The sequence below is a fragment of the Bos grunniens genome, chromosome 27 (assembly GCF_055505025.1).
Source record: "Bos grunniens cultivar Pamir isolate PY7600 chromosome 27, Bosgru_T2T1.0, whole genome shotgun sequence".
NCBI classification, from domain to species: Eukaryota; Metazoa; Chordata; class Mammalia; order Artiodactyla; family Bovidae; genus Bos; species Bos grunniens.
In genome coordinates, this window is record NC_141191.1 from 13,800,572 (window position 1) to 13,814,467 (window position 13,896).

The 13,896-nt window shown below is 39.6% G+C and overlaps 1 protein-coding gene across 1 annotated transcript in view; it reads left to right on the forward strand.

Moving 5' to 3' along the window:
* Window positions 1-13,896, forward strand: part of TENM3 (teneurin transmembrane protein 3) — a 2,452,009-nt gene that overhangs the window by 777,827 nt on the left and 1,660,286 nt on the right. Inside the window, exon 4 of the mRNA XM_086379882.1 lies at window positions 10,550-10,590. The gene's annotated coding sequence lies outside the window, so the exon portion shown is untranslated. The remainder of the gene's footprint in view (window positions 1-10,549; window positions 10,591-13,896) is intronic.

Here is a 13,896-nt window from a genome sequence, read left to right on the forward strand (position 1 = left end):
ACCCGGTGTACGAGACAGCAAAAGAGACACTGATGTATAGAACAGTCTTATGGACTCTGTGGGAGAGGGAGAGGGTGGGAAGATTTGGGAGAATGGCAATGAAACATGTAAAATATCATGTAGGAAACGAGTTGCCAGTCCAGGTTCGATGCATGATGTTAGATGCTTGGGGCTGGTGCACTGGGACGGCCCAGAGGGATGGTATGGGGAGGGAGGAGGGAGGAGGGTTCGGGATGGGGAACACATGTATACCTGTGGCGGATTCATTTTGATATTTGGCAAAACTAATACAATTATGTAAAGTTTAAAAATAAAATAAAATTAGAGAAGAAAGCAATAAAAAAAAAAACATTAAAAAAAAATTTATCAAATGTGCTTTCTTTGCATCATTGCTTTATCAGTAAGTCTTAGTGCATAAAGTATATGATTATTTGTAGCTCATAAGATGATAGCTAACAGTATAGAATATTCAAACATCATTCATTATTGGCTTTAATATGCAATGTATCATTTTTATAGTCACTAGCTTTCTACTTATGTTAATACTATGTTATAACATAGTTTATTTATAATTCATTAAAAAGTACTTGAGGTCACATACAGAATATAACATAAATAAAAGTAATTAGATGAGGATATCAAAGCTATGGTTTTTCCAGTGGACCATAAAGAAAGTTGAGTACCAAAGAATTGATGCTTTTGAACTGTGATATTGGAGAAGACTCTTTAGAGTCCCTTGGACTGCAAGGAGATCCAACCAGTCAATCCTAAAGGAAATCAGTCCTAAATATTCATTGGAAGGACTGATGCTGAAGCTTAAACTCCCAATACTTTGGCCACCTGATGCAAAGAACAGACTCATTTGAAAAGACCCTGATGTTGGGTAAGATTAAAGGCAGGAGGAGAAGGGAACAAGAGAGGATGAGATGGCTGGATAACATCACTGACTCAATGGACATGAGTTTGAGTAAACTCCGGGAGTTGGTGATGGACAGGGAAGCCTGGCGTGCTGCAGTCCATGGGGTTACAAAAAGTCGGACACAACTGGGTGACTGAACTGAACTAATCATGGTAACAAAAATGTAAAAGCCAGAAAAATAAAATGAAGCTATGTATCAAAAAAAAAAAAAAAAGAGCAATGCATTCAATGAGGACAATCTCAGAATCTTTAAAATAAGATAAACAGTACAATCTCTCTTCTTGACTTCAGTCTTTAGCATTTGCTGACTTCATACTTTAGCTCCTGGTATGATCTTTTTATCACCTTTTTCACGTGAAAGGGTAAAAGATTGACTGAGAAAGAAGTTTCAGTGCTACATTTTGGTTTTCAATTTTTCAACCTGAGATTCGACCTAATATGTATACTCATACTACTCATTTATTTTATATCCATCCAATAAATAGAAATTAGATGTCTCCTATGTGCCAGAACATATTTAAATGGGTCATATAGGAGAAAAAGAAGTCCTCACCTTGATGGAGTTTGTGACCTGTTTAGAGAGAGAGAAAATAAACAAATATACATAATGATACATCAAAAGTGAGTAAGTGCAATGAAGAAAAACAAAGCAGGAGAGTAAGTGAGGGATTTAAATTTTAAATAGCATGATTTGAAGTGGGCTCCCTGAAGAGGTGAGATTTGGCCAGAGAAACAGTCAAAGGCGTGAGCTATGTAAACACAAGTGGGTTACAGGGAGCAAAGACCCTGAGACTGATTCTTGCTTGCTGCGCTGCCTTCACCCGGATTGACTACCACAGAGGGAAAGGAAGAAGGTTTGAGAGGAACGCAGCTAAGGTCAAGTCAGGTCAAACCCTGTAAACAACAGTAATCACTTTATTTTAAACCATCACTTTATTTTAAACCATCACATCATACTGTGATGGTTTCAAGTAGGTTTGTGGAAGTGATCTGTGAATAAAATAATCTGAAGAAGGGTCTGCAGGTAGAGTAGAGTATACCGTACTGGAATAGACAAGGTGAGAAGTGAAGGTCCCTTAGTTTTGGATGGTGAGGAGGAGTAAGATTCAGGGTTATAAAGGAATGCCCAACTGGATTTGCTCATGAATTGGATGTGAGATTCGAGAGAAAGAAAAGAGCAAAGTGCTAGTGCTAGACGCTCTGTCGTGTCTGACTCTTTGCAACTGCATGGACTGTAGCCCTCCAGGCTCCTCTGTCTATGGGATTTCCCAGGCAAGAGTACTGGAGTGGGGTGCCATGTCCTCCTCCAGGGGACCCTACCAAGCCAGGGATTGAACCTGCATCTCCTGTGTCTCCTACATCACAGGCTGGTTCTTTATCACTAGCGCCACCTGTCAAGCCTGCAAAGAGTAAAGGACGACTCCAGATAAACTGTCAGGAAAATAGTTAATATATATTATTTGCAGAGATGACAGGCATTGATTATTACATAGGTGTACTGAAAGCTAAGTCATTTCAAACTGTAATAATATTTATAAAAGAGAAATTGGGAGTGGGGAGAATAACTTTATAGTTATCCAGTTTGCAGCAAGAATCACCATACAATTCCTTTAAATAGCAAGATGCTTAGTGCAGTGAAACTATAATTCAATTATTTTAAAATCTGTTTAGAAAGAATTATTCAAGACCATAGGTAAAATCCACTTTGATTAACCATAGGAGAAAGCAGCAAAAGGCACACTCACCCTGCCATCTAGAAGTGTGTAATTTTGTAATCATACATGATTGTCAGGTCTGGGGAGAGTGCCTAGTGTCCTGGAACAACTGACACTCTTGCCCCTTGTGCTCTTGTAACAATGTCTTGGTATAGACAATAAAACATATACCCACTTTACAGCACAATGTTAGAAATTTCTGCACAGCAAAAGAAACAATCAACAAAATAAAGAGGCAACCTGTAGAATAGGAGAAATATTTTGCAAAGTATGTCTTACTGCTGCTAAGTTGCTTCAGTTGTGTCTGACTCTGTGCAACCCCATAGACAGTAGCCCACCAGGCTCCCCTGTCCCTGGGATTCTCCAGGCAAGAACACAGGAGTGGGTTGCCATTGCCTTTTCCAATGCATGAAAGTGAAAAGTGAAAGTGAAGTTGCTCAGTCGTGTCCGACTTCTAGCGACCCCATGGACTGCAGCCCACCAGGCCCCTCCATCCATAGGATTTTCCAGGCAAGAGTACTGGAGTGGGTTGCCATTGCCTTCTAGATAGTTAATGTCCAAAATGTATAAATAGCTCACACAACTCAGTACCAAGTCAAACAAAACAAAAGTGATCCACTAAAAAAAAAAATGGGCACAGAACCTGGACAGTCATATTTCCAAAAAAGACATATGAATGGGCAAGAGGTAGATGAAAATGTGCTCAGCATCACTCATCATAAGGGAAATTCAAATCAAAAGCACATTGAGATATCACTTCACACCTGTTAGAATGGCTATTATAAAAAATGATAAGAAATAACAAATTCTGTCAAGGATGTGAAGAAAAGGGAATCTTTGTGGACTGTTGGTGGGAATGTAAATTGATCCAGTCATTATGGGAAACAGTATGGGGTTTCCTCATAAGTTAAAAGTAGAACCGCCATGTGATCCAGCAGTCCCATTCCTGGGTATATATCCAAAGGAAATGGAATCTCTAACTTGAGAAACTATCTGTACTCCCATGCTCATTGCAACGTTATTCACAATGTCCAACATAACATGGTAACGATCTGAATGTCTTCAATGAATGAAAATAAAATGTTATTTATACATATATGTGTGTGTGTATGTAGGTATGTGTGTATATAAATATTGTGCATAGATGTTTATATATTACATGTGCATACAGATATATACACATATATATTAGTGTGTAAATATAATGCAGTATATATGTATACATAATAGAATATTACTCAACCGTAAGCAAGGAAATCTTGCTGTTTGTGACAATATAGATACTAAGTGAAATAAGTCAGAGAAAGACAAATACTATTTGATCTCATTGATATGTGCAATATAAAACACTGAACTCATAAAAACAGAAAATAGAATGGTGATTTCCTGAGTATGGGGGGGTATGGGGAGATGTTGACCAAAGGGTTGAAACTTCTAGTTATAAGATGAATAAGTTCTAGAGGATCTAATATAAGCATGGAGATAGTAGCCAATAACACAACATAGTATTCTTGAAAGTTGCTAAGATAGTAGATGTGAAGTGTTTTCACCACACATATGAGTAAATAAAGAGAAATTGTTAATTATTCAAGGTGATGAATATATGTGTTAACTAACTTTGCTGTGATAATCATTTTGCAGTATATAAATGTATCAAATCAACACACTGTACATGCTAAACTTATACAATGTTATATGTTAAGTATATCTCAATTAAGTTGGAAAAATATGAATTAATATCAGAACTAAGCAGAGTGCTTAAATATTGATCACTCCAAAAGATAGAAAACCTGGAGACATTAATCTAAGAAAGACTTGGAGGAAAACCATCCCTGATCCTAATGACAAAGTAGAGGTGGCAAAGGAGCCATCTCTTGTCTATGTTTGTATTTTTGCACACGCTATAAAGTATACTAGGTGCTAGATGTTCAGACATGAACCTATAGATGATGTGTGTCCCTGATAATGGCAGAACATTGCCCCCAAATACTCCGATGGCACAGGAACTGTTTTCAACTGGATACTACCAGATCTTAAATAAGATGATTATATTTAATAAGTAAAATAGACTTTATTAACAAGAATGGGAAGCTTAAACTTCCTGTGGACTATACATAAAGGGAAAGGTCAGCAAGATAGGCCTCTGGCACTTCAAGTTGCTAAAAAATAAAAGAAAACAATAAAAAATAGACAGACAGATTAAACCACTACCTTGCAACTGTGATGGTTTTTGACCTCTGCTCAAATCCATACTCTATGACTTTCCAACTCCTAGTTTTACTATGTGCTCTAGCTTTGGATCCTGGCTCCTTTGAATGGAGCTGAGTTTGATGCTAACATTTTTTTGATACTGTTACCTGTGCCTTGTGCTCAACCAGTAAATTGTGAATGACACCTCCTTGCTTAATTAATTCCCAGAAAGATGAGTGGTATATACCGTGAGCTAAGCAGTTACAGTATTATTATTATTACTGCTAACTACTGGTAGTACTATCACCATCATCAACTTTCATAGTATATGCTATGGAAGAGGAAAAAAAGAATGACTCACTTCTTGGCCCTAAAGAACTTACGATCTGCACATAGTCATTATATTTGATTGATTCACACTCCTTTATATAAGAGAATTTAAAATTATAATTAAGGCTTACAATAGTTGTCATTTTTAGAAAAGTAATATTACATGACATTTTCACTTTCAGCTAGGGATTTTAGGGAAGTTTATAAATATTACCTTGATAAACTTCACAAAACCCCTCTCAGGTTATATGTATAAAACTCACTTGCAAAGAGTTACTAAAGGAAAAAAAAAAAAAAAACTATCCACCATTCATATCAAGTAATCTGCCCCAAGTCAAAAACAGCTCTTAATATTGTTCCTTCCAGTTGGATATAGCAATGAAACCTACCACCTCAACACCATGTCGTGTGAATGTTTTCCATAACTGTTATTTCTCTCAATGTGAACTGGTAAAACAATTGGAATATGTTATCATAATCTCATCTCTCGCTTAGGAGAGTAAGGCAAATATACAAGTATTGATGGAACAAAATCGGTCCAAGGCTTTGCTGTACTTGTGATTGCCTGATACAGTGTGCATTACGGTACAGTAGGTAGAGGTGAAACACGAATTATAAATGCCTTCTGGCCAGTTTCTTTGCCTTGTCATTCATCTAGAATAAGTAATTACCACTTCTAGCAATGCTGACTTGTGAGGGCAGCTGACACTGTCTGTAAGGGTGATGTAAACCCAAGCCCAGTTTTTTATGAGGCATGTATGGGACCAGTTTAGGCACCTCCCCAAACCTTGGCCTCCTCTGCTAGGCCCACTCCAGAGACTAGATCACTTGTCCCACCTCCAGGCAGAGTTACTCAGAGCAGACTTCTGTCAGTCCTGCCTGCTTGCTGCTAACTTCTTCTTCACTATCTTTTTCTCTTATCCCATATACTATATGGGATATACTATTCCATTGTAGCATGCTGCTGCTGCTAAGTCGCTTCAGTCGTGTCCGACTCTGTGTGACCCCATAGACTGCAGCCCACCAGGCTCCCCAGTTCCTGGGATTCTCCAGGCAAGAACACTGGAGTGGGTTTCCATTTCCTTCTCCAATGCATGAAAGTGAAAAGTCAAAGTGAAGTCGCTCAGTCGTGTCCCACTCTTCGCGACCCCATGGACTGCAGCCTACCAAGCTCCTCCGTCCATGGAATTTTCCAGGCAAGAGTACTGGAGTGGGGTGCCATTGCCTTCTCCACAATGTAGCATATGCTATCCCAATTAGTCAGTAAAATATTTGGCTTCAACCTTCCAAATATCTCCAAAATCTGAAAATGTCTAATCACTCCACAGCTACCATCCTGTTTCAAGCCGCCATCAGCTCTTTCCTGGGCTGACAGAGCAACCTCTGGTTGGTCTCCTTGACTCTGCCCTTCCTTCCCTCTTGTCAGGTTACTCTCGACACACCACCCAGGACAAGCCTGTCAACATGGGAGTCAGATCATGTCACGCTTCTGCTTAAAGCTCTCAAGGACATCTAGTTTTGAGTGAAAGCCTACGTCATTACCAGGGGCCCACAGACCTCTTCATAATCTTGGTCCCAATACTCTCCAACATTATCTTCTACTAATCTCCACTGTGTTCACCCTTGAGGTTTCTTATTTTACTATCCAGACCTGCCCCAACTCAAGGTCTTCTTGTGCTCTGACCCCAGATATTCAGTGACTCACTCTCTCACCTGGTGGGGTTCTTCATTCAAATTTTGTCTATTCCAAGAGAACCTTCATAGCCATTTCACCCAAAATTGAAATTTCTCCATCACCTGAATTACTTTTTTCCTTTACAGTCTTTGCTACCTAACATATATATATATATGTATATATATATATATATATCTCCAACTGAAAACTATATGTGCTCTAGTCTTTTTTTTAATAACTTTGTCATTCTCAGCATTATTACAGTGCCTGATACAGTTTTATTGAATGAATGAGCAAGTTACTGTGAATCACAATGATCTCTACTTGCTCTTCACAACTCTATACCATTCATTTGGAATTTAATCATTGTCTGCTATGATTTTTTTTTAACATGTCATGAGAAAACATCCTGAGATTCACAATTTGATTATAACCACATTACATAAAAGGAAAGTGTTAATATGCCTTTGTATCCTCCACCCCCCATGCCTAACTCAGAAGTGCACAGAAAGGTGAACGAAGGAAAGAATGGGAAATTAAACAGACAGATACAGTGTGGTTGGTGAGTGATGGGTCATGGAATCCAAGAGTAGAAGGGGGTAGTGGAAGAAGCTGGAATCTGAGAAGGATAACTGAGAATTAAAGATTAAGGCAAGGGAGTTGTAGGCACCTCACATGGGGAGTCAGGCTGATGAGAGCATCCTGCCGTCTACATGAAATCCAGTTGTCCCTGATGAATTGAATATTCAACCCACACGCCAGCTTCTTTTAGTCACGTCTTCCTGTTTGTCAGAGCTCTATTTGGCAGATACCAGACACTGTTCTGTTAATTTTAAAAACTGGAAACAATATAAGCAATTGAGACAAATAACAGACCCCGGAGAGACTGTGCTCTTTTCTGTATTTCACAAACGTTCCTACTGAGTCAAATCTTACATTCTGAAAGGTTAGGCAATGTAGTTCTGGAACAAAATACAAACTTAGATTGGCTGCTTTCCAAGTGCCTCATTCTAAAATAATATAAATTTAAAGTGCAATTCTGGAATATTTTAGACTCAAGGGATGTATGTGTGTATACATATATATGGCTATATGACTTAGCAAACTGATCAAAGAACAGGTGTATATGCGTATGGGTGTATGGTGGAGAGGGGAGCGGTTAGAAGATTTGGGTCAGTGAGAAGGAATGAACAAAATCTGGAAATGGTACCTAGCTTTGTAGCACACAAAAGTATAGAATAGAGTGAGCAGAGCAAAGTTTTATTCCAAAGAGGGTTGTAGAGATCAATTACGTAGGCAGACTGGTAGAAAAGTCTACAGAATAGTCTACGGGTGAAAAAAATAAAAAGAGAAAGCCTTAAAAGAAAACAGCTTTGAGAGGTGGTGTGATGAGAGATCAGAAGTACACTTTGTGAGCATGGGAAACCCAAGGACGGATGGTGGAGGGGCTGATGCTGTGGCCTGGCATGCAGCTGAGAGTCCTGGGTTCATGTCTGTGCTACCTCCCACCAGCTGCCAGGACTGTACAAAGCATCCTTGGTGTGTACAGCACTGCCCTCGTCACCTGCCTCTTTTGCTGTGTCACTGTTTAAGAACATGTCATGTTTGAGTGAAAGCAAAGATTCAGGCATCAAAAGGGATTCCATGGAAACATTCACTTCCTACCTAAAGTTTACTAGAACATAGGCTGTTGTCACTAAATCAACACCATTTCCTTATTTTTGTAATAGTTTCCAGTGAGCTGTACTTTCAAGTTCTTTCATTGATCTTCTCCCTCTCTCTGAGACTTTTTAATTGACATCTTTGCAACATACATCCGGGCTTCCCTGGTGACTTAGATGGTAAAGAAAATGCCTGCAATGCAAGAGACCTGGGTTCAGTCCCTGGATCAGGAAGATGTCGTGGAGAAGGGAATGGCTACCCACTCCAGTATTCGTGGCTGGAGAATTCTGTAGACAGAGGAGCCTGGTGGACTAGTCTTTGGAGGGTCATCTAAGAGTCAGATGAGACTGAGCAACTGACACTTTCATTCTGCAACATACAGAGCTCCATCCACGCGCCTTCCTCTAAAGCTAGGAGACAGTATCATGCATACATCTGAACGTTGCTGTTGAGTCCGATTTGTGGCATGTGTCCACTGCTTCCAGGGTTTTCTTAAAATTCCATCACTTTTATGTATCCCTCAAACTTCTGAATCACCCTCTTGCCTTAGTTTTACCCCTCAACATACTTCTGAGACTGTGTCACATAGACTCGTCTCGAGAGGGCTGAAGGAGTGGCTCATTTCTGAGGAAATTATGGCGTGTGTCAGTCTCAGAGTTATCGGCCCCTCCTTCAGCTCAGTTTCCAAGAATCAGACTCATTACTGAATGTGCTATTCAACACCATGATTATGCCTCTGTTCTCTCTAAATCAATTTCTCTTCAGCTCCTGTTAACTGTGGAGGGTTTTTATGTCTCCCCACTCAGATGACTCTCCTCCTCCTCCCAGATCTCACCTGAAAACACAAATTTTCCATCTTTTCTTTGCCTCTTGATGCCTCTCCCTTCTGTTATTTAACTTTGCAATTGTATCACTTAACTCTGCCAAGTATCTTGACATGCAGCTTGCTCAAAAGCTGAAAACTCATCTTATTGTTGCAGACTCCTCCCAGATTAAAGATCTGTGTTTGTGCTTTGTGTATCATTACCTTCGTAGATAAAAGAGACAAGAAATTTAACAAAACCCACTGTTAAATCTTCTGATAACATATGAAGGTCGACCTAAGGCTGTTAATGTTATACATATAAGCCCTGGTAAATGCCTGACACACAACATCCTGATAGATTATCTGCTGTTAAAAACACAGACCTTTCCATTGAATTTGTATCTTTTATTATAAAATGACTCTATGCTGAGCCATTATGGTATAGAAAAAAGTGGTGATGAGAGCAAGAAGAAGCAGCATTTGGATGTATGTCTGTCTCAACCTCTCATCCTGCCCTTAGCCATGCGAGTGTCCATCCAGTCAAGACCACCATGCTGTTTTCACACCAGTTTCGAGACTGCAAATCAGTGTAGGTGCTGCTGGTTCCCTGCACCTCTGATCCTGCCTTAACATAACTCTTTGTACCCATGCTCTGAGGCTTTCAGACTCAGCTCTGAGTGCACTGAAGCAAAATTACAGCAGCTAGGTAGAGTGTCAAAACGGCAGAGCTAACATCAATGCAACACCTCAGTGACTCCCTGCAACCCAGACGACAGTGCTCCATCAGAGGCTGTAGATTAGCTTGCATCCATATCTAGATGCAACGATTTGTGCACACTTGTTGGAAAACCTCAATGACCTAATAAATCATTTTTCCTATGAGCTTAATTGAGTTTCTGAATACATGTTGGTGCCACTTCAGAATACGATTCCACAGTTTTATTCTCAATTACTGTATTAATCCTTTGGTTGATTTCTTAGCATGCATGTACAGAAATGAACAGTCTGACCTGCTTAGCGTGTGGACGGATAGCACTTTAAAAAAAGGGATAGGTTTATGGTGCACCCCAGGTAAATCTTTAGATAAAAGGATTGTGATATCGTTATTGCTACCATTATTATTTGCTGTGACCAATGTTATACATTTATATAATTGAATCAGAAATAATATAATCATGCTTTTTACTGTCTTCTTCAATTAAGTGCCCTGAGTAAAGTAATACTGTCTTAAGTTCTGTTTTGTTAATTTGCAGGCTGGTGATGGAATGTCATCCTTTTGACTTCTAGATTCCTCGTAAGTAAATGTGATTTTTTTCCTAAAATTGAGATTGCTAAAATTTTCCACTGTTTATTTTTTGCTTCTTTAAGTAAAACATAAAAACAATTCTAAGAGAAATCTTTTTTTTTCTATGAAATTCTTTATATTTGCTGAGAGTTTATTGGTGATTTTATAAATTTGGTACATAAGTATGTTTTCTGAACAGTGTCAAGAAAGTAACCTTCTAAAATTTTATGACAGTCAGACTCCTAAAAACCTTTCAATAATGATCTAATGCATTATGAATACTAGTATTACATATTAAATACTAAATGAATTCAAGTGAGGAAACTTTGAATAGTAAGAAAACAATTTTCTTCTTTTATCTGCATGCCAATTACCATTAATTTACTTGGTTTTCACTGAAATCATGCTGATCATAAAAAAAAAAAAAACTTTAATATTTATGTGGACAATAGATGCTATTTTAGGAACATTATTATACTGTGATAATTAATATGCATTCTTACTTAACTATTTAGAACCCAATTAGAACAATATTTCAAACAAACACAAAATCTATAAACCAGATGAATCATTGAGGTTGCTGTTTATTCAGTGCATCACCCAATTAAAATTCAGCACTTGAAATATTACATAAACTGCTGTAAGGTTTAATGTTGATGGTCACATATTGATATGCTGTGGGTATAATCAATTGGACATTGATGTTGTGCTAATCAACAATGTGGCTGCTGCTTGGTGCTGTCCATTAAGAGATGCTTGAAGAAAACATCAGGTACTGGACCAGCTTTCCATTCCCAGGAAACATTTCTGAGGAGGGGAAGGAAAGGGGAATCATCCCAACCTCATGATTTCCCACCCTTTCCTTTGGACATATTCTTCTTCCCAATGGTGATCCTGGAAGGAGGTAAACATGGTACTTAAATTCTAGAAGCAATTTGGAGTTCATTAAGAGATAATTGTGTTTCTAAACTTGCCGGGAAGTACTGACTTGAACAGACTGATTGTATGTATGCCAGGCTTCTGTCAGTCTCAGCATTCAAGATACTCTTGTCGGCTCTCCATGAGATTGGTGTTGTTCATGATTTGTGTGCCAGAAGCTGCTTGAACCTGTATCTCGTTGGCGGTATTTGCTCCTTCATCATCAGTGAAGAGAGTGGTGGGGAGGCTGGGCTCCTCTGAAAGGTGTGGTTGGTGGGGGAGGGGGACCAAAGATCCTTAGTGGTGTGGAGACTGTGTGGTTATAACATTTAGTTATTTCACTCTTCACGTGTGTGTGTGTGTGTGTTTATTTTGTAAGATAAATGTCCATGGGAATAACACAATTTTAATGTATGAATAAAATGTAATTTTGTTTCTGGCAAAACAGCCCATGAAGTGGAAGTGAAAGTGCAAGTCGCTCAGTCGTGTCCAACTCTTTGCGACCCCATGGCCTATACAGTCCATGGGATTCTCCAGAGCAGAATACTAGAGTGGGTGGCCTTTCCCTTCTCCAGGGGATCTTTCCAACCCAGGAATCAAACTGGGGTCTCCTGCATTGCAGGAGGATTCTCTACCAACTGAGCTATCAGGGAAACCTCCAACAGCCCTTAATGAAAGACAAGTGTGTATGTATCTGTATATCAGTATCCACTTAAAAAACACATCACAGTTAGACTAGACTCTGTTTGGGGTTCCTCAAACACATGAGAGCATCCTTATTATATAATAATCCACATTCACATCTATAGCCATTTTTGGACAAAAAAGAAAAGAGGACAAAGTAGGTGAAATATTTCAGCATGCTCTTAAAATGATACAACCAACGGGAGTGAGCATGAGTGGAAATGGAACACCCTTAAAAACAAGTACGTTCTCTTTTAGCGGTGGCAGAGTAACGAGAAAAACAATTTGACATGTTATTGTCATAAATTAATTTTCTAGTCATTATAGGTGTGCCATAACAGTTCTGATTGTGATAAATTTGTTTGGAATCCATGTAGTTCAAACATTTGTTTTTAGAACTGTTTGTCACTTTAAACTACTTAAGCAGTTTGCGATGGCACCCCACTCCAGTACTCTTGCCTGGAAAATCCCATGGATGGAGGAGCCTGGTAGGCTGCAGTCCATGGGGTCGCTAAGAGTCAGACACGACTGAGCGACTTCACTTTCACTTTTCACTTTCATGCATTGGAGAAGGAAATGGCAACCCACTCCAGTGTTCTTGCCTGGAGAATCCCAGGGACGGGGGAGCCTGGTGGGCTACCGTCTATGGGGTCGCATAGAGTCGGACACGACTGAAGTGACTTAGCAGTAGCAGCAGCAAGCAGTTTCCTGGTTTTAATGAACTTACTGCTTGGAAGCACTGACTGTAAATTTGCAAGACCAAGTGACTGAAGCTACCCCATGGAGGGTAGCACTGTTGCTGTAAGCATTTTGTGTGTGTTATGAGTTGATGTTTTGAATGCCTGCCTCCCTTCAGTCAGTGGGATGTTATTTTGAGTGCTATGCTTGAGTATCAAAACCTGTTCCATCTTCAGTGCAATTATCTTTTGCCAATCAAGTGCTTTAAGGCACAACCCCAGAATATCTCAAATATGTTTTTCTGTTAGCCTATCTACAGCCCCACCCCCATCCCACATTTAGGGAGTGTCATTACAGATAATGTGCAGTGAATTTTCTTTCCATAACCAATTATGGATGCTCCAAGGTGAATCACATGCCACGATGCCTTCTAAATCATAGTATTTCTCACTTGGTCCCAGGTTGATGTCCCTGGTGTGACCACACATCTGGCATTGCTTCTACTCTCTCTCTTGGCTCTTCCCAAGAAGCCTGCTCTCCTACTAATACCAAGACTAAATCCAGCCTCTGTACCCCCACACGGTTAAATTTTGGAGACAGAGTCTTGGGTGAAGTAGAAATGAATAGCTTTATTGCTTTGCCAGGCAAACAGGGCCACAGTGGGCTAATGCCCTCAAAACTGTGTGTCCTAACCTGGAGCAGGTAGTGAGGAGTTTTATAGTAATGGTTCAAAGAGGGTGTGATCAGCATTTCTGATGGGTTGGTGGTGAGATAAGAGGAAGTCAGCATCGTCAATCTGGTTTCAACCAGTCAGGGATCTCTGTGCTGGTGGGCAATAGACAGTTAACTTTCCCCACCTGCTGGGGGTGTCAGTGTCTGCAAAACCGCTCAAAGATTCTGTGTATCCCTTGAAGGGGAATTAGGACCCTGCCCCAAGGCTGCTGTATTGTTTCTTTGCATCCCTTCCCTTCCCTGATTCAAAACTGCTTGAATTTGTTCTTTGGAACTCAGGGGTGGGTCATAGGTGCTGAATGA